Source organism: Lepus europaeus, chromosome 13 (assembly GCF_033115175.1).
Source record: "Lepus europaeus isolate LE1 chromosome 13, mLepTim1.pri, whole genome shotgun sequence".
NCBI lineage: Eukaryota > Metazoa > Chordata > Mammalia > Lagomorpha > Leporidae > Lepus > Lepus europaeus.
This window is the reverse complement of record NC_084839.1, coordinates 29,859,435-29,886,856: the sequence shown is the minus strand read 5'-3', so window position 1 is coordinate 29,886,856 and position 27,422 is coordinate 29,859,435. Positions and strand designations below refer to the sequence as shown.

The window sequence follows — 27,422 nt, the reverse complement described above, 5'->3', positions numbered from 1 at the left end:
ACTGCCCTGCCAGGTGCATTAGCAGGAAACTGGATTGGAATGGAAGTAGCCAGGACTTGAACCTGCACTCAGATATGGGATGCTAGCCTCACAGGCAGCAACTCACCCTACTGCACCATAACTTAGTCCCTGAATGAGATTTTTATAAAACATGAAAAGATATTCCAGACGTAAAAAGGCTCTTTAAATAATTTAATCACCTACACAAAGAGGAGAAAGCCATTGGTAAGAAAGGTGATCAGGAAGATCGGAAGAGAGGTATCAGAAAGCAAGCATCATGAATCAGGTTCTCGGAGACATCCAGCTGGGGTATCGTACCTTTCTGAGGAACACCTTTAGGTAGAAATTCCCAGGTGGTACCTATTTCATATACAGTCAGGTAACCCTCCTCTGCTAGTACCTCCTTTCTGAAGCTGTCAGCTATCTGCCATGTGCCAAACTGCAAACAAGTGGCTGCATTATCAAGACATACATACTATATATGATGTCTAGGAGCTGGGCCCAGTGGGAGATCTTTAGGTCATTGTTCTTGGAAGGTAGTTCTTGGAAGAGAGTTATATGAGCCTGCTTCCTATTTCTCTCTGCTTCCTGGCTGGCCATGCTATCCTCCCTCTGCAAGTGTTCCACCATCCCTTAGCCTTGCTCAAATGCCTCAGCAATTAGGCCATCTAGTCTTCGACTGTGAACCTCCGAAACTGTAAGCCAAAATAAACCTTCCTTCCTTAGAAACTCCTCACAGGTATTTTACTTACAGTGACGAAAACCTGATTAGTACACTTATTCTCTTCCAACCAAACCTGCTTGCCTTGAAGCACAACAGACAAGGTAGCTGTTTTGAATGTTGCACCTATTTATTGGCACTACAACAGCAGTTTGCTGCTATTAGCCATTGCCTATGTGATATTTCAGCCAGCAGTAAGTGGTTATGGAGTGGCCTGGTAAGCTGAAGGGCATTTATAGCATTATTTCTGTGGATAAAAACATTTTATGAATTAAAAATATTGTGAGTTCTCAGCAACCAATTTACAATGGAAGCTTTGGATACAATCCACAGATAAATTGGAGACAGGCTGTATAAAACAGAAAGAAAGAGGACAGTGTCTGCCAGAGGAGAGCTTGCAGAAGATACCTTTGTGTCTCAATCTCCAATGGCCCATTTCTTAGCATCCCTGGAGAAACTCCCAAAATTCCAGGCAAACTGGTTCAGATTAAAAATAGGCTTCCCCTTTTGGTTCTCTTTTTCTTTTTCTTTTTCTTTCTTTCTTTCTTTTTTTTTTTTACTTCTGTCTCTTTTGTTTTCTTTCATTTTGTAAAAACTCATTCACTTAAACAAATATTACCCTTAGGGGCTGGTGTTGTGGCATAGCTCAGCAGGTAAGCCACCACCTGCCACTCCAGCATCCCATATGGTTTGAGTCTTGGTGCTCCATTTCTGATCCAGCTCCTTGCTAAAGCACCTGGGAAAGTAGCCAAGGATGGCCTGGGCCCCAGCCACCCATGTGGGAGACCCAGGTAGAGCTCCTTCCTCCTGGCTTTGGACTGGCCCAGCCCTGTGTTGTGGTCATTTGGGGAGTGAAACAGTGGGTGAAGGATCGCTTCTTCTCTCAGTCTGTCTTTCTCTCTGTAACTCTGCCTTTCAAATAAATAAATAAATCTTTTTAAAAATTACCCTTGGGGGGCCGGCACTGTGGCGCAGTGGGTTAACGCTTTGGCCTGAAGTGCCGGCATCCCATATGGGCGCTGGTTTGAGTCCCGGCTGCTCCTCTTCCAATTCAGCTCTCTGCTATGGCCTGGGAAAACAGTACAAGATAGCCCAAGTCATTGGGCCCCTGCACCTGCATGGGAGACCTGGAAGAAGCTCCTGGCTCTTGGCTTCAGATTGGCACAGCTCCAGCTGTTGCGGCCATATGGGGAGTGAACCATCAGATGGAAGACCTCTCTCTCTCTCTCTCTCTCTCTCTCTCTCTGCCTCTCCTCTCTCTGTGTAACTCTGACTTTCAAATAAATAAATAAATCTGTAAAAAAAAAATTACCCTTAATATAAAGTGCATTTACTGAATCTACTTCATTTATCTTTATTACAGCATTTTTTTTTTAATTTTCCCTCCAGCTAATCAGCTTCTTAAAGTAGAAACTCACTAAACCTTCAGAAGGGAAATTTAGCATTCAAGCCACAAAACACTTTGATCAGCATAATCACTTACATAATGACCTTTATCTTGATAATTTTGTATCAAACTCTGATTTGACAGCAACTTTCATTCATATTTCAGGCTGTCACCCCCAAAATCACACACTAGTGCTAAAAGTAACCTGAATCTAGATCTTTTAAAATCTCACTGCTGTTTCCAGGGTCCTTCCAGTTCTTGAAAAGAAAAATCCCGAGACTGTCCCCACGGATTTTTCTGAGAATCATTTAGTGTGCAAAGAATAACAAAAGGGCAATTTCTAGATGTGTGGTTCACTTTCTAGTCAAGTGTTGGCACAGCTGTTTTTCAAAGCAGAAACTACAAAGGTGATTCAGGGAAAAATGAGGCAAAACACACATTTAATTGTTTTTTCCCTGAAATGTGTAAAAGCTAAATGCATGAGATAGGGACAAAATTGTATCATCCTACGAACCACTGGAAAAGTACAGATAAGAATTCAGAATCCTCCTGCTCTCAGCTGTTAACTTTGCGGCTGCCTCCGCCTCCCTTTTTCCCATCTTTGCATCACCTCTGTGAGACGTGACTATGGTATATTTTCATAAAAGACTTAGCTTAGCCTCAACCAATGAGAAGCTAGGGGAAGGGACCTCTGCATAGCAGGGATGAGAGAAGCTGAGCCTCTGAGGGAGGTGCCTGCTTCCACCCGATGGTCACTGCTCTCGAGACCAGGTGACAATTAATGCCTCATTGTCTGCTTCCTTCATGCTTCTGAGTCCATCAGGTGGTGGGTGGGTGGCCTCAGGTGGCTTTACTTCCTACATCTTCACCCACAATTGACACAGTGCTCATCCACTACATTGTCCTGGGTTCATACCAGAGCCCACTGGCCCTTGGCTGGAAAATGATCCTCAGTGTACCCTTTAAATGAATGAATGAATATTTACACCATAACTGTAATTGTAATATAGCCCTGTTAATATGCTACTGAATCCATCTGCTCAAAATTGTGCATAATATTAAGCAATGTCAATGTTCCAGTTAATTGCATTTGCTTTGCACATTTTTACAAGATTACCCAAACCCAGTTAGCTAAATACAAGTCCTATTTTCCAGCCTTAGGGCTAAACTATTTGCTCGAGTTTTAATCCAGCCATTACAGCTTCTGGGTTAAAAATCTAAAAGTCCTGGGCTTTTTACCTTATTTTCATATGTCCACATCCTTTTCAAAATTATCCCTCCCTTTATCATATCCTTCATTAAATAGAATTGTGATCTATTTACCCTGTAGTTGCTCAGCCTTTTGGCTGCAGTCATAGTATTCTACCTCCGTGTGTAGACTATCTTAGGGTAAGATATTCTTTCCTTCTGACTTCCTGGAAGAGTACAAGGGCACCAAGCAGGGCAGCCACTTGTTGAGGAAGGAGGATCTGATATTATTGAAACAGGATTTACGTTTTCTCGTTTGTAGATCACAGGGGATAAACTAAGAAAGTACTTTTAGAAGCACGTTTTTTTTTTTTTTTAAAGTGGGAGGGAAATTTTCAATCGTCCTGAATGTTTCATTAAAAAAGGACTGTTCTCAGTTCTTGAGCATCTTTGTGGTTATCAAAAAAAAAAAAAAAAAAAAAAAAAAAAAAAAGCAGTTGGTCACTATAAGGTCACAAATTGAGGAGCGAACGGAGGAGAAGGATCAGTTCTGGACGTTGGATGTTGTGTCCTTAATGTAGACCACAGGAGGTAAAAAAAAACTCAGTAAAACTTCCCAGCTGGAGGAGATACACACATTTTAGTGAGAAATCAATGCGGAGAAGTGTGAAAAATGTCAACCCAGGCAAGCTCAGCCTGGGCAGTGAAGCTTTGATAGATATTGGAAAGCTTATCAGTTCTTTTTAGATTTATTTATATTCTCATGGCCAAGATAATGTTATCACACCGAAGAGTTATCTTGTCTTACAAAATAAGAAAGCAGTACTCCTCTGTTTTTTATTTTTTAAGATATATGAATTTAAAAAGCAATACATGTGCATGGTAGCAAGCTGAATAATGCAGAGATATACATAAAGAAAAATTTAACAACCTCTCTTTCTGATCAATTCCCAGTTTGCTGAAATAACACATTTTTCTCTACATCATATAAAATGCATTATCATATAAAAATATATAAGTATATAAATGCATAGAATTCTATTTTTTTTAAATCTCATTACTCTGTAAATTGATTTTTTTCCCTTAATGATATATCATGGTTATATATAGGGTACAAAGTCAAAAATATAAATTTAATTCACTGTTTTTAGTACCTGAATTCTAACTCATTGTATAGTTATATCAAAGCTTATTTACTCTATTGATAGAATATTAAAAATATTCTGTTTCTGCTCCTATAAACAGGGTACTCAATATTCTTGCATATACAAGGAAACCTCAGAATTGAAAATAAAAGATGAGTTTATTTTAGTGAAAAATTTTTGAAATGCATTCATAACTTAAATTTTCCTTGAAAGTTTCGAAAGCCATTCATATGCATGGATTTTCAACTTATTATGCCAGAATGAATTTAGCTTCTAATTCTAATTCTCATGAATTTTTTTGACATATCATTATATATCTTTAGTTGCTGGTATTTTTATTTCCATAGTACGAGTTTCCAAAACTGAGGTTATTGGGCTTACACATTTATCCATTTATTCTTTACCAAGATTCTCTCCTAGAACAAGTTCTCACCAGGCTCTTCTGAGTCTTCTTTTCAACTAGGTCTTGACGTTGGCCTATGAAGACTTAAACAAACCCTAACAATTCAAGGTCACATTCCTAAGGTCACATTAGCCCCATTTGTACATGCTAAAGGAAACTTAAGTTTGCCCCTAAATGTATGGCTTGGTTCAATCAATACGTGAGGATGGGAGCTCTGGTCTTCTAGTATGTTGAGGAATAAAATCCTAATTTTGAAAATTGCGAGCCAAGACAGCTGGCCTGACCGCATTGGTACTGATCAATCCCTTGTCTATTTTGCTTTCCTGACTCTACTGAACCTCTATTTGCCAACTCCTTGCTCCTTCATTCTCCCTTTAAAATGCCTGGTTACTGCTTTACAAATCAGAGTTGAGTTTAGCTCACATTAGACTTTTTACCATGTTGTAGTAGTTATTACTGATTAAAATCTGTTCCTAGTGCTTTAATTAATGCCTGCCTTTATTTATCCTTAATCCAATGTATTCCAATTATTTTCCCCAAACTGAACTAAAAGTAATACAAAGTTCATAGGCTTAGAAAGTCTGAGAGGGGCCGTGCCATGGCACAGTTGGTTAATCCTCCATATGGCATCCCATATGGATGCTGGTTTGAGTCCCGGCTGCTCCTCTGCCCATCCAGCTCTCTGCTGTGGCCTGGGAAAGCAATAGAAGATGGCCCAAGGCCTTGGCCCCTGCACCCGTGTGGGAGACTGGGAGGAAGCACCTGGCTCCTGGCTTCGGATGGGCGCAGCTCCGGCTGTTGCGGCCAACTGGGGAGTGAACCAATGGACACAAGACCTTCCTCTCTGTCTCTCCCTCTCACTGTTCTCTGTCTCTCCCTCTCACTGTAACTCTACCTCTCAAATAAATAAATAAATAATCTTAAAAAAAAAAGTCTGAGAAATGTCAAGTTTGAGGATTAAGATTATAAAATGAGAGCCACTAAAATTTCATCTCAGAATTATATCCTACCAAGTATATTTATTTAATCATTTGTGTTGAAGATGTTTGCTTCAACATAATAGTATTTTTTTAAACAAAGCATCTTAGGCCCAGTTAACTAAATTTTTCAAGGTTAAAATTTGGAATTTATTTGCCCTCAGTTAATCCTTGTTAACTGCACACATCATAGCTTCTATAAATTCCAAAGACCATTCCTGTCATGGAATCAATTGCTGGTTGGTTAAAAACAATATTTTATGAGCAAATGTGAAAAACGATATTCCATTAAAGAATAAAAATATTAGATTGGACTGAAAACATTTTAATTTTTATTTATTTATTTTCATTTTATTTGAAAGGTAGACAGCAAGACAAACAGAGAAAGATTTTTCCATTCACTGGTTCATTCCCCAAATACCTACAACAGCAGAGTCTGGGCCAGCCTGAGGCCAGGAGCCCAGAACTCTATCCCAGCCTCCCACGTGGTTGGCAGGGACTCAAGTACTTAAGCATCATGCTGCATCCCAGAGTGCACATTAGCTAAAAGCCTGAACTGGGAGTGTAGCCAGAGTGCAGGCATCCTTAGTGGCATCTTAACCACTGTGTCAAATGTCTGCCCCCTAGCAACGGTGCTGGGTGAGAAACAGGGTCAGTCTCTCCCCCATTTGTTTCTGTCTCACTGGCTAGACTGTGACTGTGGTGACTAGGGAGCCAGCTCCTCCACATGCCATTTAACACAGGAATAGGGTTCACAGTATAAACACACAGCTGAGCAGTACTGAACGTCTGCAGCTGTTCCCCTCCCCACGTAGGACTTAACTAAAACCACCCCTTCTGAATTACATTGCTTCCCCATACCGTTTGGTCTGGAACTTCAGAGGGAGAGCCTGGATATATTGGTCTGTATTTCTAACAGCATATACATTCCATGTTACTGTTATCTGATAGGGCTAAGCCAGCCAACACACTCTAAGATGCAAGCAGCTGCACACAGGGTTGCTAGCTTTCAGAAAAGAAAAAATAAATTATAATCAGCATAAAATAAGGAAAATTTGTTCACAGTACCAAAGCATTCTTTGTTTTAGAAAGTCTCTCATTAAAGAATTACAAGAAATGTGTGGACTCCTGCTGCATTAAAAATGGCACTCAACCAACAAAAATTGAATTTGTATTATTTAAGAATATATTTATTAAGTAAAATAAATGTAAGTCCAACTTTGGACCCAACTTACTGGCCCAGATGGTCCGTGTCCTTTCCTTCAGAATAAAAAAGGAGGCATGCAGTTTCTAGCTGCCTGTGATCAACAGCTCTTTTGCAACCTCTCTAGGGTGCTCAAGGGTAACCTACTATAAATAGACCCTCTGCTCTCACATTAGTTGAAGGGCCAGGAGAAAACAAAAATTGCCTGAGATATGTGCCCTGCATTCTACATCCACAGGCTACCATTAGCTAAAATTCCCAGTAACTCTCCTGACAGTTGCATCATGAATCAATTTTTCTTTCTTAACCATTTCTCAAACTAGTAGAAGCAGAGTGGTAACTAGGGAGAATACTACACATATGAGGATGGGAAACCAGGATTTTCATTCCTTACTCAGTCACTTAGAAGCTGAGTCACTTTAGCCTCTAATAAATAAAAATCCACATTTGTAATAGAGAAATAATATCCAACTCAAATAGTGGTTGAATGAATCAGAAATAATGCTTCCCACTTCTGGATTTTATCCTATAAAAGTATTCAATAAGTCAATAAAGATATCTGTAAGAGAAGTTCAATGTGACATTTGTAACATCAAGAAAGAAACACGTTAAAAATAAGGACAAATTGGAGCCAGCACTGTGGCATAGTCAGTAGAGCCACTGCCTGCAATGCTGGCATCCCATATGGGTGCTGTTTGAGTCCCAGCTGTTCTATTTCTGATCCAGCTCCCTGCGAATGCACCTGAGAAAGCAGTGGAGGATAGCTCAAGTGCTTGGACTCCTGCACCCATGTGGGAGACACGGAAGAAGCTCCTGTCTCCTAACTGTGGATTGTTCCAGCTTTGGCCATTGCAACCATTTGGGGAGTGAACCAACAGATGGAAGATCTTTTTCTCTGTCTTTCCCTCTCTCTGTAACTATGCCTCTCAAATAAATAAATAAATAAATATTTTTTAAAAAAAGTAAGGACAGAATGATCAAAGTTATCACAATGGAGCATTCAACAATACATACATCATGCAGCCATAAAAAGATGAAATGAGGTGGGACAATGGCCTTGATGTAGAAAGTGAATAGGTGAGCAGAAGAAACACTATGAATTTAGCCCTATTTTTATTATAGTAATGTTTTCAAATGCACAGAAATTTTTGCAGTAAGAACAAATAATAAATATATATTCACACAAGAAAAAAATGAGGGTTCCAGGACAGGCATGTGGTGCAGTGGGTTAAACCACCACTTGGGACACCCACATCTTACGCCATAGTACTGTTTACTCTGCATTTCTGATCTAGCTTGCTGCTCATATGCCTGGGAGACTGCAAATGATGGCCTAAATATTTGAGTTCCTGCCACTCATGTTAGAGACCCAAAAGAAGCTCCTGGCTCCTGGCTTTAGCCTGGCCTAACTCTAGTTGTGGGCATCTGAGGAGTGAACTAGGAGATATAAGACATCTCTCTCTATATCTCTCCCTCTTTCTGTGTCACTCTGCCTTTCAAATGAACAAATCTTTAAACAATAGAGATTCTTATCTTCTTTGTATTATTTATTTTAGTATTGAGTACACTTATTTATAACAAATCTGTATTGATTCAATAATTAAAAATTATGAACAGTAAAAAAAACTAATGACAATTAATGTAAAGCCTTAAGCACAATTCCTAGTGGATTTTGATGAATGGTGATTACTATAGTTATTTCTGTGCAGAAGCTACAGAATTCATTAAGTAAAATGATTTCACAAAAATAGTATACTTTGGTAATATACAATCAGTTATTTTTGCATAAGAACTTTTTATTGTTAGTAACAGTTTCATAGCTGTATACATGTGTCACGACATCACATTGTATACTTTAAATTTGGTGTTTATCACATAAACTATAGCTCAACAAAGCTGTTGTTTAAAAAAGTGGAACCAAAAGTTTCAAGAATAACAACATAAAAGATGTATGCACTTCAAATTTTAAAGTATACCCACTGAAACAAGAAAAAAATTTAGATTATATAATTTCCAAATCACTAGAGGGGAAAATTTGAGATAAAGAAAACTTTAAAAATCCAAAGAAGGTAAGAAAGAAGAGAAAATTAATTAAAAGAATAATAAATAGAAAAGAAAAATAATAGCTTTAACAGTTCAATATCTATAGTGTAGACTGACTAAACTTACCATTAAAATGTAAAGACCATCATTAAATAGCAAACAAAAATATGGACACATCTTTCATCAATTTGGTTCCATGGATATACAGCTGTATGTGTTTAGATAGGAGGATCTAATATCCCTCCCCAACTTAACCTGTTTTGACTGCTTTTCTGGAGCCTTGAAATTTATTGAAGGAAAGTTCTTCACACCAAAAATAACAAAGAAAACTGACTTGGTGGGGAGAAGAGAAAGTGGGAGAAATGGAAAGGAGACAAAGAGAACTGGCAAGGAGAAATAATATTTTCATGCTATAATCTCAGCAAAACTCATGTGAAATGAAATTCATGTGAAATTGTCACATGGATACCCAGCTGGTAGATTGAAAATGATGCAGCGCTTCCTATTTAAAGTGAGACAGTCAGGGTAGCGTGGGGCTAATGTCTGAGATCTCTTAACTCTTAGTTTCTTCAGGAGGCCTGAAGGTAAGAGTCGGCCCCTGCATGGCGAAACTAGAACTCCACTGAGAATTTTAAACTGAACTCAACCAGGCCAGACATTAAAATTCATCTGTTATTTCATGGAATCTGCAAAACTGCATAGATGGTTTCAATCATTCTTATCGGGAAAACAGATGGAAGTTTCTTCCCAGAAGTTAATTCTTTACTTGTTTTCCAAAAGGAGGCCATGTGGCTCCTCCAGGCTGTTTGCACTTGGCACCACTTTCCCAGCCTCTATTGATTTTACACGTGTTGAGGTTGATGTGCGGAGAACTGTGGGTGAGACACTAAGGAAACTATGAACACTAATGCAATTCATCGCCTGAAAGCAACATCTCTCCAAATATCTTTTCCAAGCCTAATTATCTAGGAATTTGTGATCTTGTCATGATCACTTGAATGCTAAAGCACAGGACTAAGAATCAAAACACATGATTTCTCACCCCAGCCCTGTCTTAATCTACTTGAGGGATAGAGTGAGTCTACTACACTACTATTTTGAATACACCTTTAATAATCAATCAACACTGAACCACAGGTTGCCCTGAGTGACCAATAGGATCCAAGGAAAATGATGACGTATAACTTCTAAGGCAAGATCATAAAAACCATCACAATTTTCACCTTGGTTTCTTGAATCCCATACTCTTATGTCATGAAGTCAGTCTACCAGTCCCATAAGCAATCCCACAAAGAGAAGGTCTGAGGCTCCCAGCCAACAACTGGCTCCACATTCCCAGCCATATATGAGTCACCTCACAAGTAGATGTCAGCAAGATGGCAGATTAGCACTTCCCAGCATATGTACCCCCCACTTCGAAGAAACTTCAGTTTGATCAGCTCTCCTCCATCCATGAAAATACCTTCACAAAAAGCCAAGGAATTCAGGTGAGAGCACCTGGGTATAGTATAGAAACAAGGGAAGCTGTAATGAAGTGAGTTGAAGGACATTCTCATGTTATGTGTGTCATTGCTCCCCTAAGAACTGGCAGCAAAGCACAGAGAGAGACACCCTCCTCGTGGAAGAGGGAGAGGGGGAGGGAAATAGTAAAGAAGGCTTAACTACATAGCCCTACCCTGAGACAGGCCTGCCTCAGTGAAGTCAGCACCAGAGCTTCCCTCACAACCGTGTGCTCCAGACCAGCACCCACAGCTGGAGCCTCCTGGACCAAGCCCCCATGCCCTAAGCTCAAGGAAGCCCTTATGGTCCAGGTATCAGGTTCAGCCCCATATCCCTAGGCTGCATACCCTCATCAGAGTCAAGCTCTCCTCTGGGGAGCCTCAGTGTGATGCCAGACTCCACAGACATGCATATGTGGGCCTCCAAGGACTCAGAATCAAGCTCCATCCTAGCACCATTTTAACCCTAAAGGACCCAGGATCTAGGCCAAGCAGATCCAAGCCCTCGACTTTCCCACCCACTGATCCAGGCACCAATCCAGCTTGCTCAAGGACTCTAGCAGCAAGCTCATTCCAAGAACCCACCAAATAGCCCATCTAGAATCTCTGGATGGGCTATTTAAGAGATTTCCATACAAAAATATGAAACAGTTGGAATAGCTGTTTACTTCTTCAAATATGAAAACATCAACATATGCCCACAAGGATCAGAACCAATCAGGGAAACAAGGCATCACAAAACAACAAAATAAAGCATAAGTAACTGAGCCAAAAGAAATTAAGATAAATGAAATGCCTCAAAAAAATTCAAAGAATTCATCTCAAAGAAGTTCAAGGGGCAGGCACTGTGGCATAGTGGGTAAAGCCACTGTGTGTAGTGCCAGCATCCCATATGGGCACTGGTTCAAGTTTCGGCTGCTCCACTTCCTATTCAGCTCTCTGCTATGGCCTGGGAAAGCAGTGAAAGATGGCCCAAGTCCTTGGGCCCCCGCACCCACATGGGAGACCCGGAAGAGGCTCCTTGCTTTGGATCAGGACAGCTCCGGCCATTGCGGCCAACTGGGGAGTGAACCAGTGGATGGAAGACACCTCTCTCTCTCTCTGTCTCTCCTGTCTCTGTGTAACTCTGACTTACAAATAGACAAATAAATATTTAAAAAAAAAAAAAAACCAAAACCAAAAACAAAAAAAAAAAAGTTCAGTAAGCCAGAAGACACAGAAAGATGACAAAATTAAATCAGGACAAATAATACACAAATAAAAATAAAAGTTCAAAAAAAATAGAAACCATTAAAAAAAAAAGTCAAACAGAAATTCTGGAGCAAGAGAACACAACGACTAAACAGAAAATTTCATTACAGAGGCTTAACAGGAGATTCTATTAAGCAGAAAAATCAGTGAGCAAAGACAGCTTACATGAAAAATACTAAGTCAGAAAAACTAAAAGAAAAAAGAATGAATAAAAGTGAATATTCTTGATTCCATCAAGAAATCCAGTATATGTTATGGGATTCACAGAAGAAACAGAGAAAGAAAAAGGCAGAAAGCTCATTTAGAGAAGTAATGAAAGAAAAACTATGGCCGGCGCTGTCGCTCACTAGGCTAATCCTCAGCCTGTGGCACCAGCACACGGGGTTCTAGTCCTGGTCAGAGCACCGGATTCTGTCCCAGTTGCTCTTCTTCCAGTCCAGCTCTCTACTGTGGCCCGGGAGTGCAGTGGAGGATGGCCCAAGTGCTTGGGCCCTGCACCCGCATGAGAGACCAGGAGGAAGCACCTGGCTCCTGGCTTTGGATGGGCGCAGCGCTGGCCGTGGTGGCCACTTGGGGAGTGAACCAACGGAAGGAAGACCCGGAAGGAAGACCTTTCTCTCTCTCTCTGTCTCTCTCTCTCCCTCTCTCTCACTGTCTAACTCTGCCTGTCAATAAAATAAAATAAAATAAAGAAAAACTACAAATCTAAGTAGGTAAATGAATAGCTAGATCCATGAAGTGCAAAGAACCTTTCATGGAGACACATTATCAAATTCTCAAAAACCAAAGACAAAGAGAATTTTGAACACAACAAGGGAAAAAAAGCAATTTATCACATACAGGAGAATCCTCATGAGACTACCTACAGATTTCTCAGCAGAAACTTTACAGGCTAGGGGAGGTAGGAAGAGGATCATTTATACAAAAACACTTTCCAACCAAGAATACTATACCTGGCAAGCCTATCCTTCAGAAATGAAGGACATGTAAGGAGCTTCCCATCTAAAAACTTGTTTATCGCCACTAGATATGCCTTCAATCATGAAGGGAGTTCTCCAAGTTGAAATGAAATTATTCTGATTAACTATATAAAAACATAAAGGTATAAACCTGGTACAAGTATATTCATGGTCAGATTCATAATATAGATGCTCCTTGACTTATAATGGGGTTATATCTTGATAAACCTATCTAAAGTTGAAAATATTGTAAGTAAAAAATGCATTTAGGGAGTATTTGACATTGCAGTTTAAGTTGCCTCTTGGGATACTGGCATCCCACATCAGAATGCCCAGTTTGAGTCTCACCTACCCATCTGATCCAGCTTCCTGCTAATGTGCATTCTTTTTTTTTAAACATTTAATTATTTATTTGAGAGGTAGAGTTACAGAGAGGCAGAGACAGAGAGAAAGGTCTTCCTTCTGTTGGTCCACTCCTCAAATGGCCACAACAGCTGGAGCTGCACCGATCCGAAGCCAGGAGCCAGGAGATTCTTCTGGGTCTCCCATGTGGGTGCAGGGGCCCAAGGACTTGGGCCATCTTCTACTGCTTTCCCAGGCCACAGCAGAGAGCTGGATTGGAAGAAAGGCAGCCGGGACTAGAACCGGCATCCATATGGGATGCTGGTGTGACAGGCGGAGGATTAACCTACTGCGCCCCTAATGTGCATTCTTGGTGAAAGCAGATGATGGTTCAATCACTTGAGTCCCAGAGTTAGTAGTGCCCTGTGTGTGGCACAGTGAGTTAATACCACTTGTGACATTGGCATAGAATTCCTTATTCCTGGCTTCCAGCTGGTCCCAACCCAGTTGTTGCAGACATTTTGGTAGTGAGCCAGTTATGGGAAGATATCTCTGTCTTTTTCTTGTCTTTCAAATAAATCAGTATTTTAAAAAAAGTATTTGAAGAACTGGCATTGTAGCACAGCAAATTAAGCTGCTGCCTATGATGCTGGCATCCTACATGATGAAGTTCCAGGCTCCTGGCTTCAGCTTGGCCCAGCAATGGCCAATGTAGCTATCTGAGTAATGAGCCAGTGGATGGGAGATCGATTCTCTCTCTCTCACTCTGGCTTTCCCATAAATAAATAATTTTTTTCTTTTTTTAAAGATTTATTTTATTTATTTGAAAGAGTATACAGAGAGAGGTAGAGACAGAGAGAAAGGTCTTCCATCCGTTGGTTCACTCCCCAGATAACTGCAACAGCCGGAACTGTGCCGATCTGAAGCCAGGAGCCAGGAGCTTGTTCTGCGTCTCCCATGTGGGTGCAGGGACCTAAGGACTTGGGCCATCCTCCACCGCCTTCCCAGGCCACAGCAGAGAGCTGGATGGGAAGAGGAGCAACTGGGACTAGAACTGGCACCTACATGGGATGCCCGCACTTCAGGCCAGGGCTTTAACTCGCTGTACCATAGCGCTGGCCCCCAATAAATCTTTTCTTAAAAAGATATTTGAGGGGGATGGTGTTGTGGCATAGTGGGTAAAGCCTCTTGCCTGCCAGTATTCCATATGGGCACTGGTTCGAATCTTGGCTGCTCCATTTCCAATCAAGCTCCCCACTAATGGCCGAGGAAAAGCAGTGAAAGATGGCCCAAGTGCTTGGGTACCTGCCACCCACTTGGGAGATCAGGAAGAAGATCCTGGCTCCTAGCTTTGGCCTAGCCCAGCCCCAGCCATTTTGGCAATATAAGGAGTGGGCCAGTAGATGGAAGATCTCTCTCTCCCTCCCTCTCTGTCTCTGTCTCTGTCTCTGTTTCTCTCTCTCTCTGTGTGTGTGTGTAACTCTTTCAAGCAAATAAATAATTTTTAAAGGACTTGAGTCCCAGATGGAGTTCTGGACTCCTGGCTTTGTCCTGGGCCAATTTCTAGATGATGTAGGCATTCAGGGAGCGAACCAGCAAATGGAAGATTTCTCTCTTGTCTGTATCTCTGTCTCTGTCCCTATCCCTTTGCCTTTCAAATAAAATGAAAAAGATGAATTTAATACACTTAAGCTACATAGTTAACAACACAATACACTCTAAAGTATCAGTTGCTTACCCTCATGATTGTGTGGATGACTGGGAGTCATTGGTCACTGCTGCCACCCAGCATCACCAGAGAGTATTGTACAACATATTGGAAGCCCAGGAAAAAATCAAAAGTCAAAATTCAAGGTATACTTGTCTGTTGAATGTGTATTACTTTCACACCACCATAAAGTATAAACAATTTAAAGTCAAATCATCATAAGTCATGGACCCTCTGTACTCCACTACTGTAATGACACTGTATAAATCACTTGTAACTCCAGTATAATGGGTAAGGGTTAAAAATAACCATAGCTACCATCATTTGTCACTGTGTACTTATGTCTCATGTGGGATCTGTCCTTAATGCGTTGTCCAATGTGAAGTGATGCTATAACTAGTACTAAAACAGTATTTTTACACTTTGTGTTTCTGTGTGGGTGCAAACTGATGAAATCTTTACTTAGTATATACTGAATTGATCTTCTGTATATAAAGATAATTGAAAATGAAAAAAAAAAAAACCCTGGTGTTAAATTGGAAATTGCATAGAAAATTACTCAATTTTTTAAATATATCATGTAGGATCTCTGTCTTTAATGTGCTGTACACTGTTATTTAATGCTATAACTAGTACTCCAACAGTATTTTTTCACTTTGTGTTGCTATGTGGGGGCAAACTGTTGAAATCTTTACTTAATATATACTAAACTGATCTTCTGTATATAAAGAGAATTGAAAATGAATCTCAATGTGAATGAAAGGGGAGAGGGAGCAGGAAAGGGAAGGGTTGCGGGTGGGAGGGATTTTATGGGGGGGAAGCCATTGTAATCCATAAGCTGTACTTTGGAAATTTATATTCATTAAATAAAAGTTAAAAAAAACAAAAAAATAAAGAATACTAATATAAGTATGTAAATTGTGACATTAATGATGCAAAATGTAAGTAGAGGAAAAGTTAGAGTATAGATATTTTTTAAGATGTGTTTACTCATTTGAAAGGGGGAGTTACAGAGAGAGGGGAGAGATACAGGGAGAGAGAGATCTTCTATCCTCTGGTTCACTTCCCAAATGGCCACAATGGCCATGGCTGGGCCAGGCCGAAGCCAGGAACCTGGAACTCCACTGGGGTTTCCCACACAGGTGGCAGGGGCCCAAGCACTTGGGCCATCTTCCACTATTTTCCCAGGCATATTTTCAGGGGACTACATTGGAAATGGAGTAGCTAATACTTGAAACGGCACTCATATGGGATGCCAGCATCACAGGTAGCTGCTTAACCCATTGTGCTACAATGCTGGCCCCAAGTGTGGTTTTTGTATGAAGTTGATGTTAACTTCTTACAGTCTAAGACAGACTTACTATAAGGTGCAACTACAATTATATTGTACAAGCCTGATGTAACTATAAAGCACACCCTGAGAGGCAGGAGGTAATGACTCAAGTACTTGTGTCCCTACCGTCCCTGCCATCCATATGGGACAGATTGAGTTCCAGGCTCCTGGCTTTGGCCTGACCCAACCCCAGCCATTTGGAACATCTAGGCAGTGAACCAGTGGATGGAAGATCAATCAATCAATCTCTCTTTCCCCTTCAAATAAAGAAAATAAATAGAGAATTATTTTAGAAATTAAAACTGGAAACTCAAAATACCAAAACTTTGGGATACCACAAAAATCAGTTCTAAGAGGGAATTTTATAGTAATAAATGCCTACATGAAGGAAAAAGAAAGATCTTAACTTTACACCTCAAAGGAACATGAAAAAATAAGCCCGAAGTCAGTGGAGGAAAGGAAATAATAATTATAACAAACAAATAAAGTAGACTAGAAAACCAATAGAACAGATCAAAGAAATTAAATCGGTTTTTTGAGAAGGACAAATGAATTTGACAAATAATATCTAGGCTAAGACAAAAAGACAAAGGATTCAAACTAATAAAATTATACCTGAGGGGCAGCATTGTGCATTAAGCTGCTTCTTGGAAAACACACATCCCATATTTGAGTGCCCGTTTTTGCCTTGGCGTCTCCATTTCTGATCTAACTTCTTGTTAATGTACTCAGGAAGGCAGCAGATGACAGCCCAAGTACTTGGGTTCCTGCCAACCACCTTGGAGACCCAGCTGGGGTTTCCAGCCTGGTCTAGCCCCAGCTGTTGTGAGCATTTGAGGAGTTAACCAGTGAACAAGAGATTCTCTCTCTTTCTCTCTCTCTCTCCCCCTCCCTCTTTCCTTATCATTTTTACCTTTCAAATAAATAAATAAATAATTTTTAAAATTATACATGAAATATGGGACATTATACTCATACTATAGAAATACAGGGGATGGGCCGGTGCTGTGGCTCACTTGGTTAATCATCCGCCTGTGGCGCTGACATCCCATATGGGCGCTGGGTTCTAGTCCCAGTTGTTCCTCTTCCAGGCCAGCTCTCTGCTGTGGCCCAGGAGGGCAGTGGAGGATGGTCCAAGTGCTTGGGCCCCTACCCATGTGGGAGACCAGGAGGAAGCACCTGGCCCCTGGCTTCGGATTGGCGCAGCACTGGCCATGGCGGCCATTTGGGAAGTGAACCAATGGAAAGAAGACCTTTCTCTCTGTCCCTCTCTCTCACTGTCTATGACTCTACCTGTCAAATCAAAAAGAAAAAGAAAAACAGGGGATCATAAAAGACTACTATGAAAAATTATATACCAAAAATAGATAGCTTAGAAGAAATGGGTATATTTATAGAAACACAACCTACCAAGCTTGAGTCATGTAAATGTAGACAATCTAAATAGACCAATAAGTAAGGAGATTGAATCAATAATTAAAAACCTCCAAACAGAAAAGGTGAGGACTGAATGACTTCCCTGGTGAATTCTACCAAACATCTAAGGAAGAAATACCAATCTCTCAAATTCTTATGAGAAATTCAACAGGTGGGAGCATTTCTACATTCATTTTTTGAGAGGAGTAATACTCTGATAATAAAAGAAACTATAAGAAAATAAGATTATAAACCAGTGTCTCTGATGAACATACATGCAAAAATCTTCAACAAAGCACTATCAAGCCAAATTCAATAGCACAGTAAAAGAATCATATACCATAATCCAGTGAAATTTATTCTAGGGATGCAAGGATGGTTCAAAATATGCAAATCAATAAATATGAGATTGTTTTTCATTCTAATAATGTGATTATCATATGACCATCTCATTAGATTCAGAAAAAGTATTTGACAACATTCATTGTCCTTTCATGACAATAACTCCCACCAATTAATTATAGAAGGAATATATGTCAACAGAATAAAGGTCAAATAGGACCAGACCATAGCTAGTATCACAATTGTTGTGATATTATGATACTAAGGTCAAGAACAAGTCAAGGATGCTCACCACATTACTTCTAGACTAGATAGTACTTGAAGTTCTAGTTGGTGCAATTAGGTAAGAAAAAGAAATAAAAGTCATCCAAATTGGAAAGAAAAATATGGAATTGTTCTTGTTTGAAGATGATATGATCTTTAATACTCAAAACCAGGAACACTCACCAGAAAAACTGTTTGAACTGATAAATGAATTCAATATGGTTGTAGAATACAAAGTCAACATAGAAGAATCACTAGCATTTCTATACACTGATAGTGAGCTATCCAGAAATTAAGAAATCACATTTACAGTAACATAAAATAAAAGACTAAAAATAAAGTTAATTAAAGTGGTAAAAGAATTGTACACTAAAAATCACAAAATATTAATAGAAGATAACATAAATAAAAGATATACCATGTAATTGTATTTTTAAAATTAATATTGTTAAAATATCCATACTACTTTAAGTGATCCACATAGTCAATGAAATCTCTATCAAAATGTCAATGATATCTTTCACAGAAATAACAAATGCCATCTGAAAATTCACATGGAACCACAAAACCCTGAATAGTGCAAGCAATCTGGAACAATAAGAACCAAGCTGGTGTGGTGAGTGCTATGGGGTAGCAGGCTAAGCCTCCACCTGAGGCACCTGCATCCCTCATGGGTGCTGGTTCATGTCCCAGCTGCTCCTCTTCTGATCCAGCTCTCTGCTATGGCCTGGGAAAACAGTGGAAGATGGCCCAAGTATTGGGCCCCTGCACCCATGTAGGAGAATGGAGGAAGCTCCTAGCTCCTGGCTTTGGATTGGCCCAGCTCTGATCCTTGTGGCCATTTGGGGAATGAATCAATAGATGGAAGATATTTCTCTCTGTCTCTCCTTCTCTCTGTCTCTCCTCCTCTCTGTCTGTAGCTACCACTCAAGTAAATAAATAAAATCTTAAAAAAAAAAAAAAGAACTAAGATGGAAGTATCATACTAAGATGGAAGTATCATACTACCTGATTTAAAAACTCAAGGGAACTTGAAAAAGTTGTGGGTAAATGTCTTAAAATACAAGATTTGAAATCCATGCAGTTTTTCTTTTTCTTAACTTTTATTTAGTAAATATAAATTTCCAAAGTATAGTTTATGGATTACAATGGCTTTCTCCCCCCATAACGTCCCTCCCATTCGCACCCCTCCCATCTCCCGTTCCCTCTCCCATTCCATTCACATCAACATTCATTTTCAATTTTCTTTATATGCAGAAGATCGATTTAGTACATATTAAGTAAAGATTGCATCAGTTTGCACCCACACAGAAACACAAAGTGTAAAATGCTGTTTCAGTACTAGTTATAGCATTACTTCACATTAGACAACACAATAAGGACAGATCCCACATGAGAAGTAAGTACACAGTGACTCCTGTTGTTGATTTAACAATTTGACACTCTTGTTTATGGTGTCAGTAATCTCCCTAGGCTCTAGTTATGAGTTGCCAAGGCTATGGAAGCCTTTTGAGTTCACCAACTTCGATCTTATTCAGACAGGGTCATAGTCAAAGTGGAAGTTCTCTCTTCCCTTCAGAGAAAGGTATCTCCTTCTTTGATGGTCCCGTTCTTTCCACTGGGATCTCATTCGCAGAGATCTTCGATTTAGGTTTTTTTTTTTTTTTTTGCCAGAGTGTCTTGCCTTTCCATGCCTAAAATACTCTCATGGGCTCTTCAGCCAGATCCAAATGCCTTAAGGGCTGATTCTGAAGCCAGAGTGCTGTTTAGGACATCTGCCATTCTATGAGTCTGCTGTGTATCCCACTTCCCATGCTGGATCTTTCTCTCCCTTTTTTATTCTATCAGTTAATATTAGCAGACACTAGTCTTGTTTGTGTGATCCCTTTGACTCTTAGACCTATCAGTGTGATCAATTGTGAACTGAAATTGATCACTTGGACTAGTGAGATGGCATTGGTACATGCCACCTTGATGGGATTGTATTGGAATCCTCTGGCACATTTCTAACTCCACCATTTGGGGCAAGTCCAATTGAGCATGTCCCAAATTGTACATCTCCTCCCTCTCTTTTTCCCACTCTGATATTTAACAGGGATCACTTTTCATTTAAACACCTAAGAATAATTGTGTTTTTCATAATGTGCATTTTCCAAGAATTTTTTGAAGATTCTCATATATACAATTTCAACATTTTTACACCAAAATGAACTTACATTTTAGTGCCATTTTCCCACAAACTTTTTGAGTTGCCTTCTATGTATTACAAAACTACAATAATCAAAACAGAATGGAACTGGCTTAAAAAAAATATACAGACCAAGGAACAAATAGAAAGCCCTAAATAAATCCACACATTTAAGGTCAGTTGAACTTTGATAAAGTTGCCAAGAATACACAATAGAAAGGAAAGTGTATTCAAGAAATAGTGTTGGGAAAACTTCATATCCAAATGAAGAAAAATCATATACAAAAATCAACTTAAATGGATTAACTGAAATATAAAATTTGAAACTAAAAGAAAACTTAGGGAAAATTTCTTGGCATTGGTGTGGACAATGAATTTCTGGATACAACTCTAAAACATAGGCAACAAAAGTGAAAATAGATACTTGAGAGTGCATCAAACTACAGAGCTTCAGTACTACAAAGGAAACAATCAATGGAGAGGAGATAATCTATAGAATAGTAGAAGATATTTGCTAACCATATATCTGATGAAAGTTAACATCCAAAATATGTAAAGAACTCAACTCTTTAGCAATAGAGCAAATGATCTAATTTTGAAACACGCAAAAGATTTGAATAGTTATTCCTCAAGAGAATACAAAGGGCTAACAGTTATGTGAAAAAATATTCAAAATCGCTAATGACTGGGGGAATGTATATTGAATCTACAATGAGACATAACCACATAGCTATTAGAACAAGTAATATCAAAACGACAAGATGCAAGTGGTGGTGAGAAGGCAGAGAAAAAGAAACTCTTATATACTGTTGGTTGGAATGCAAATTAGTATAGCTATTATAGAAAATTGTATGGAGTTTCCTCAAAAAATTAGAATTATTATAAAGGAAACTCATAGCTCAAAATGGTTACGAAAATGGGTATTATGAGAAGAACTATACATGGTTTTCAATTCTGTCACAACAAATAAACTTATTTTTTAATTCCATTTTCCATGAACTTTTTAAGTATTCTCATATACCTAAAGAAAATAGAAGCAGCATGTCAAAGAGCCATGTGAACACTTACACTTGTAGGGGAACTATCACAATAGCCAGGCTAGGAATGGATGGATGCATAGGTAAAGGTGATAAAACCACAATGGATACTACTCGGCCTTTCAAAAATCTTGTCCTTTGAGATAACATGAATGAATTTGGAGGACATTGTGCTGAATTAATTAGCCAAGTACAGAAAGACAATTACAGCATGATATCATTTATATGGGGATACTTCAAAAAGTTTGTGGAAAGTGAAATTAAAGGACAGGTTTATTGGGGCCGGTGCTGTGGCGTAGTAGGTTAGGACTACGCCTGTGGTACTAGCGTTCTATATGGGTGCCTGTTTGTGTCCCGGCTGTTCCACTTTCAGTCCAGCTCCCTGCTATGTCCTGGGAAAGTAGCAGAAGATGGCCCAAGTGCTTGAGCCCCTGCACCCATGTTGAGGACCTAGAAGAATCTCCTGGCTCCTAGCTTTGGATCGGCCCAGCTCTGGCCACTGTGGCCATTTGGGAAGTGAACCAGTGGATGGAAGATCTTTCTTTCCATCTCTCCCTCTCTGTCTGTAACTCTACCTCTCAAATAAATTAATAAATAATTTAAAACATTTTTTAAAATAAAATAAAAGGTTAATTTTTGGAAAAAAAATTGAAATCCATGCAAATTGTTCATAATACCCCTTTTCCATGAAGCTTTGGAAGACTCTTTATTACTAAAAAGTTGAATTGATATAGTAGAATTATGGTTGCCAGAGGCTGAGGAGGTGGGAGGGAAAGGAGGAGGTCTTCGTAAAGGGAGGAAGTTTCAGTTAGGATTTGTAGATTCTGGAGATCGATCATATACCACGATGGCTTTAGTAATACTGAGGTGTTGTATGCTTGAAAATTGTTGTTAAATGTTCTTACCACAAAAGGTTACATGGGTGATTTAATTACTTCATAATGCATACATATATCAAAACATCATGATTCATAACATAAAGATATATGATTTTTGTCTTTTATATTTAATAAAGCTAGGGAACAAAAAGAAAACAGAGAGAGTTCATCTAGTCACTGCTGAGTTTCAGATGTTGCTAGCCCCAAGTGACATCTGGCTGCATCTCACGAGTAGGAGAAACACTCCTCCATCGACCACAGAAATTCTGAGAGGTAATAAATGATTACTGCTGTTTAAAGGCACTTGATTTATTACATAGAAATAGGTAACAATAAAACATATCTCCTGTTTCTTCTAAAAGTCATGATGTCTTTTGTAGTTTCCCTTATATCATAAACATTCCAAATATCATTAAATATCCTTAAAGAGTCCAATGCCATTAAACAGTCTTCCCAAAACATAATTTTTTTCAGATGGCTGCACAATATTCCATCATATTGATGATGTTGCTTTTAAAAATTAAGGGAAACGGAATTAAAGATAATTAATATTTCTCATGAACCATATGAAGGCCCTTTCATATATAGCATAATGTAATATGAGGATAAATATATATATGTAGAGATACATATATCTATGGAGATAGGTAAAAAGATGTTTAAAAAAAGCAATGTCATAGCCCTAAAGACTGAATCCCCACAATGATAAAAAAATTGGCTGCAAAAAAATATAAGACTACTTATCAGGAATGACAGGGTTACAGACTATTTGGGCTGAGATAGGGATTTAGAAACAAACCAAGTGTTATCCAGGTACAATTTGAAATCCTAAACTATGTATTAATTTTTTTCCTTCTCCTAGAGTACCTGGTATAAGGGAGTACACATACCAACTTTCTAAACTTATGTTTAATGAATGAATGAATAAAAATCTTAACAAAGTATGCAGAGATCTTCATATATAAACATTTGTTATAGCATTACACAGTATATGTGTTATAGTATTTTTGAATGTATGTATGTTAAAGTTTTTTTTTAACTTTTATTTAATGAATATAAATTTCCAAAATACAGCTTATGGATTACAATGGCTCCCCCCCCTCCATAACTTCCCTCCCACCCACAACCCTCCCCTTTCCCACTCCCTCTCCCCTTCCATTCACAGTGAGATTCATTTTCAATTCTCTTTATATACAGAAGATCAGGTTAGTATATATTAAGTAAAGATTTCAACAGTTTACCCCCACATAGCAACACAAAGTGAAAAAATACTGTTGGAGTACTAGTTATAGCATTAAATAACAGTGTACAGCACATTAAAGACAGAGATCCTACATGATATTTTTAAAAAATTGAGTAATTTTCTATGCAATTTCCAATTTAACACCAGGGTTTTTTTTTTTTCATTTTCAATTATCTTTATATACAGAAGATCGATTCAGTATATACTAAGTAAAGATTTCATCAGTTTGCACCCACACAGAAACACAAAGTGTAAAAATACTGTTTTAGTACTAGTTATAGCATCACTTCACATTGGACAACGCATTAAGGACAGATCCCACATGAGACATAAGTACACAGTGACTCCTGTTGTTGATTTAACAATTTGACACTCTTGTTTATGGCGTCAGTAATCTCCCTAGGCTCTAGTCATGAGTTAAATATCTAGTCATATGTTAAATATCAGAGTGGGAAAAAGAGAGGGAGGAGATGTACAATTTGGGACATGCTCAATCAGACTTGCCCCAAATGGTGGAGTTAGAAATGTGCCAGGGGATTCCAATACAATCCCATCAAGGTGGCATGTACCAATGCCATCTCACTAGTCCAAGTGATCAATTTCAGTTCACAATTGATCACACTGATAGGTCTAAGAGTCAAAGGGATAACACAAACAAGACTAGTGTCTGCTAATACTAACTGATAGAATAAAAAGGGGAGAGAAGGATCCAACATGGGAAGTGGGATACACAGCAGACTCATAGAATGGCAGATGTCCTAAACAGCACTCTGGCTTCAGAATCAGCCCTTAAGGCATTTGGATCTGGCTGAAGAGCCCATGAGAGTATTTTAAGCATGGAAAGCCAAGACACTCTGGCAAAAAAAAAAAAAAAAAACCTAAATGAAAGATCTCTGCGAGTGAGATCCCAGTGGAAAGAACGGGGCCATCAAAGAAGGAGGTACCTTTCTCTGAAAGGAGGAGAGAACTTCCACTTTGACTATGACCCTATCGGAATAAGATCAAAGTCGGCGAACCCTAAAGGCTTCCATAGCCTTGGCAACTTATGTTAAAGTATTTTTGAAGAGGGCAAACTCACGGAAGCTTGGTGAGGGCTTCATCAAAGAAGGCAGATTGTGCTTCGTCTAGAAGGGCAAGTAGGGTTTAGGTTTAGAGAAAGGAGGAAGAGAGGCATAGACCTAGCTGGCCAGATCATCACAGGGAAAACTGTGGCCAGGGAACGTATAGGACACATTGAAGGCAAGTTAGCAGGCACATCGGTTAGGACCTTAGAAAGAGAAAGCGAGAAAGAGAGAGAGAGACAGAGAGAGAGAGAGAGAGAGAGAGAGAGAGAGAGAGAGAGAGAGAGATCGAGAAAGGGAAGTCAGAATAGAGTCGGGGCAGAGCAGGGGGATTCTTTAAGACCTAAATGTATAGTGCAGTAGACAGTTTTCCAGTCCCAATTCAGTCTTCTCTTTGCTAAAAACTGGTTTCTGGAGAGAGACCCTTGCCTTGTCTCAACTTCACTTCTTGCATTTTCATGAGACATATTTTTTCTTACAACAACCATAACCACTTTGAATGTATTTCTGTTCCTTCACTCTGGCTAAGATCCCGGGCAGTTCCTCGACATTATGCTTGCAGAAGGATGGAAGGGTGAGTGTATGGGAAGCCCCTAAGGGAAGGAAACCACCTCTAGGGTTACTGAGAGAGTCTATGAATAAGTTTAAGTAACAAGAATGGAAGCAGTAGTGATGGGAAGGGAGGAACAGATGTGAGACACATTTAACAGGAAAAATCAACTGGGTTACAGGAAGGCGAAGGATACAACGGAGGACAAGACCGTTGGAACCTGGATGGGATGAAGTCGCCATTACAGGAAATGATACCAGAGGTGGAGTAGCTAAGGGAAGAGGACAGAACTTTTATCTTATACGTGATCAGTTTTAGGTGATGATGGAACATCAAGGAAAAACACAGTGCTGGCAATTAGACACCTTGTCCTAGAATATAGGGTACAGTTCTAGAACTGAGAGCTCTATAAGCAAAATCAGAGTTCTTTACAGATTGGTGCCATGAACAAGTTCTCATGGGGAGAAAGAATTTGGAGGGAGCTAGAAAACAGAAACCTGTACTAAATTGTTACATTTAAAAGCAGAGGGAAATAATGCTCACGAAGATCAGAAGATCCAAAGGACCTTGCAGTGTCTCAGAATTCAATAAAGGAAGGAAAGTTCGGATATGAAATGGGACTGGGAAGGGGAGTAGAAAAGCTGAAAAGGGACTGTTCATTATTTAGAGTCTCTGATTTTCTAGTTTCTAGTGGAGTGGGGAAAAGAGCATCAGAATTTATGTGCTGAAAATCTGCAAGAGAAGTGAGGAAATCAAGGTGGTGTGTGACAGATGCACACGGAGAATTCCAGCTGTTACATCAGGTGATCCAAGTGGGTGACCGGAGGGGCAGGAGGTTCAGGCAGGTGGGGCAGTAATTTTCATGGCAAAAAAGAAATGTGGGTACTTTGAAGAAAATATTTTAGAAGCAAAAGAAATTGAGAGAGAGGATACCTAAGAAGGATGAACTAAGTGTTTCACAGGGTGGGAGCTCCTGAGATAGAAACACAGACATGCACTCTGCAGAGCAAGCACACCTGTTTGAGTAGTACATAGCTCAGCTACCCTATCCTGTTTTTGTCACTGTGCCTCCACTACCAGTGGAAAAAGTTCTGGGGACAGCACTGTGGCATAGTGGGTAAAGCCGCTGCCTATAGTGCAGGCATCCCTTATGGGCACTGGTTCAAGTCCCAGCTGCTCCACTTTCAATCCAGCTCCCTGCTAATGGCCTGGGAAAGCTGAAGATGGGCCAAGTGCACTGCTGGCCTGGAAGAGGAGCAACCGTGACAGAATCCGGCGCCCCAACCGGGACTAGAACCCGGTGTGCCGGCGCTGCAAGGTGGAGGATTAGCCTGTTAAGCCACGGCGCCGGCCCCTACCAATTTTAACAGACAAAATAAATATGGTTCTCTCTCATGCTTGTCCCCAAACCCAGTATAGCACGTGGCGCTTCCTGGAGCCTCTATCAGTGTCTGAGTTGAGGAAGTATATTCTTTGTTTTTGTTACTTATTACTGTACTAATTAATGTAGTATAATTCTTAACATAGTCATAGCTGCATAATGTATTAATATATTGATACTATCCCATTATAAATGCTTTGTACTGATTTACTTATTAATACATATGTATAAAACAATTTAATACAAATGATAATACCTTCTGAATACATTGGAATAACTTCATTGTGGACATATTACATTTTAGGTGCATGTACCCAGTCGCTATTTATAACTTTGTTTCTTTGGGGAGAATGGAAAGTGAATTCAGAGAGCCAAGAAAATTAAAAACAAGCTTTTGGAGTGTTACCAATTCGTAAATCATGCAATGAATGGTCATTATTTAGATTTCAAATGTCTTTAACTTTTATTTTGATTTTAGAATTTTCTGACTGCTTTAAATCTACCTTTATAATCAAACCCTCATGGAATAAGAAATGAACCCAAAATATGATTGCTCCAGTTGGCTGCAACTCATTGCCAGGACTTCAGAAGCCGGTGTTTCCAGGTCTCTGCAATTGGCAGAGCCATGAGAACCTACAGTGTCTTGTAGTTCTGTCCACTTCCACCAGTTCTATTTTTGTATCTCCATATTTAGCTCATAGAACTATCTTTATCACTCCAGCTGACCAGCATGCGAGTCCCTGAGGCATTGTCGTTATACACGACTATTGAAGCGTACTTCCTACCCTTCACATAAGACAAGGCAGAATGTAGAAAAGATGTCAGGAAAGGGTCTCAGTGTTAGAATTGCATGTGTGCTTTCATTGCTGAAGACTTCTTCTTTCATACTAAGTTTCATGCAC

General features: G+C 39.4%; 1 protein-coding gene across 3 annotated transcripts in view; it reads right to left on the bottom strand.

The window, feature by feature from the left end:
• The window catches only part of RASGRP3 (RAS guanyl releasing protein 3), a 136,252-nt gene that overhangs the window by 101,860 nt on the left and 6,970 nt on the right, over positions 1-27,422 (bottom strand). The window contains exon 1 of one of the 3 annotated variants that reach the window (XM_062209239.1): positions 7,057-7,122. The exons of the other annotated variants lie outside the window; for them this stretch is intronic. The gene's annotated coding sequence lies outside the window, so the exon portion shown is untranslated. Of the gene's footprint in view, positions 1-7,056; positions 7,123-27,422 lie in introns of those variants that run through there. 3 annotated transcript variants of the gene reach the window in all.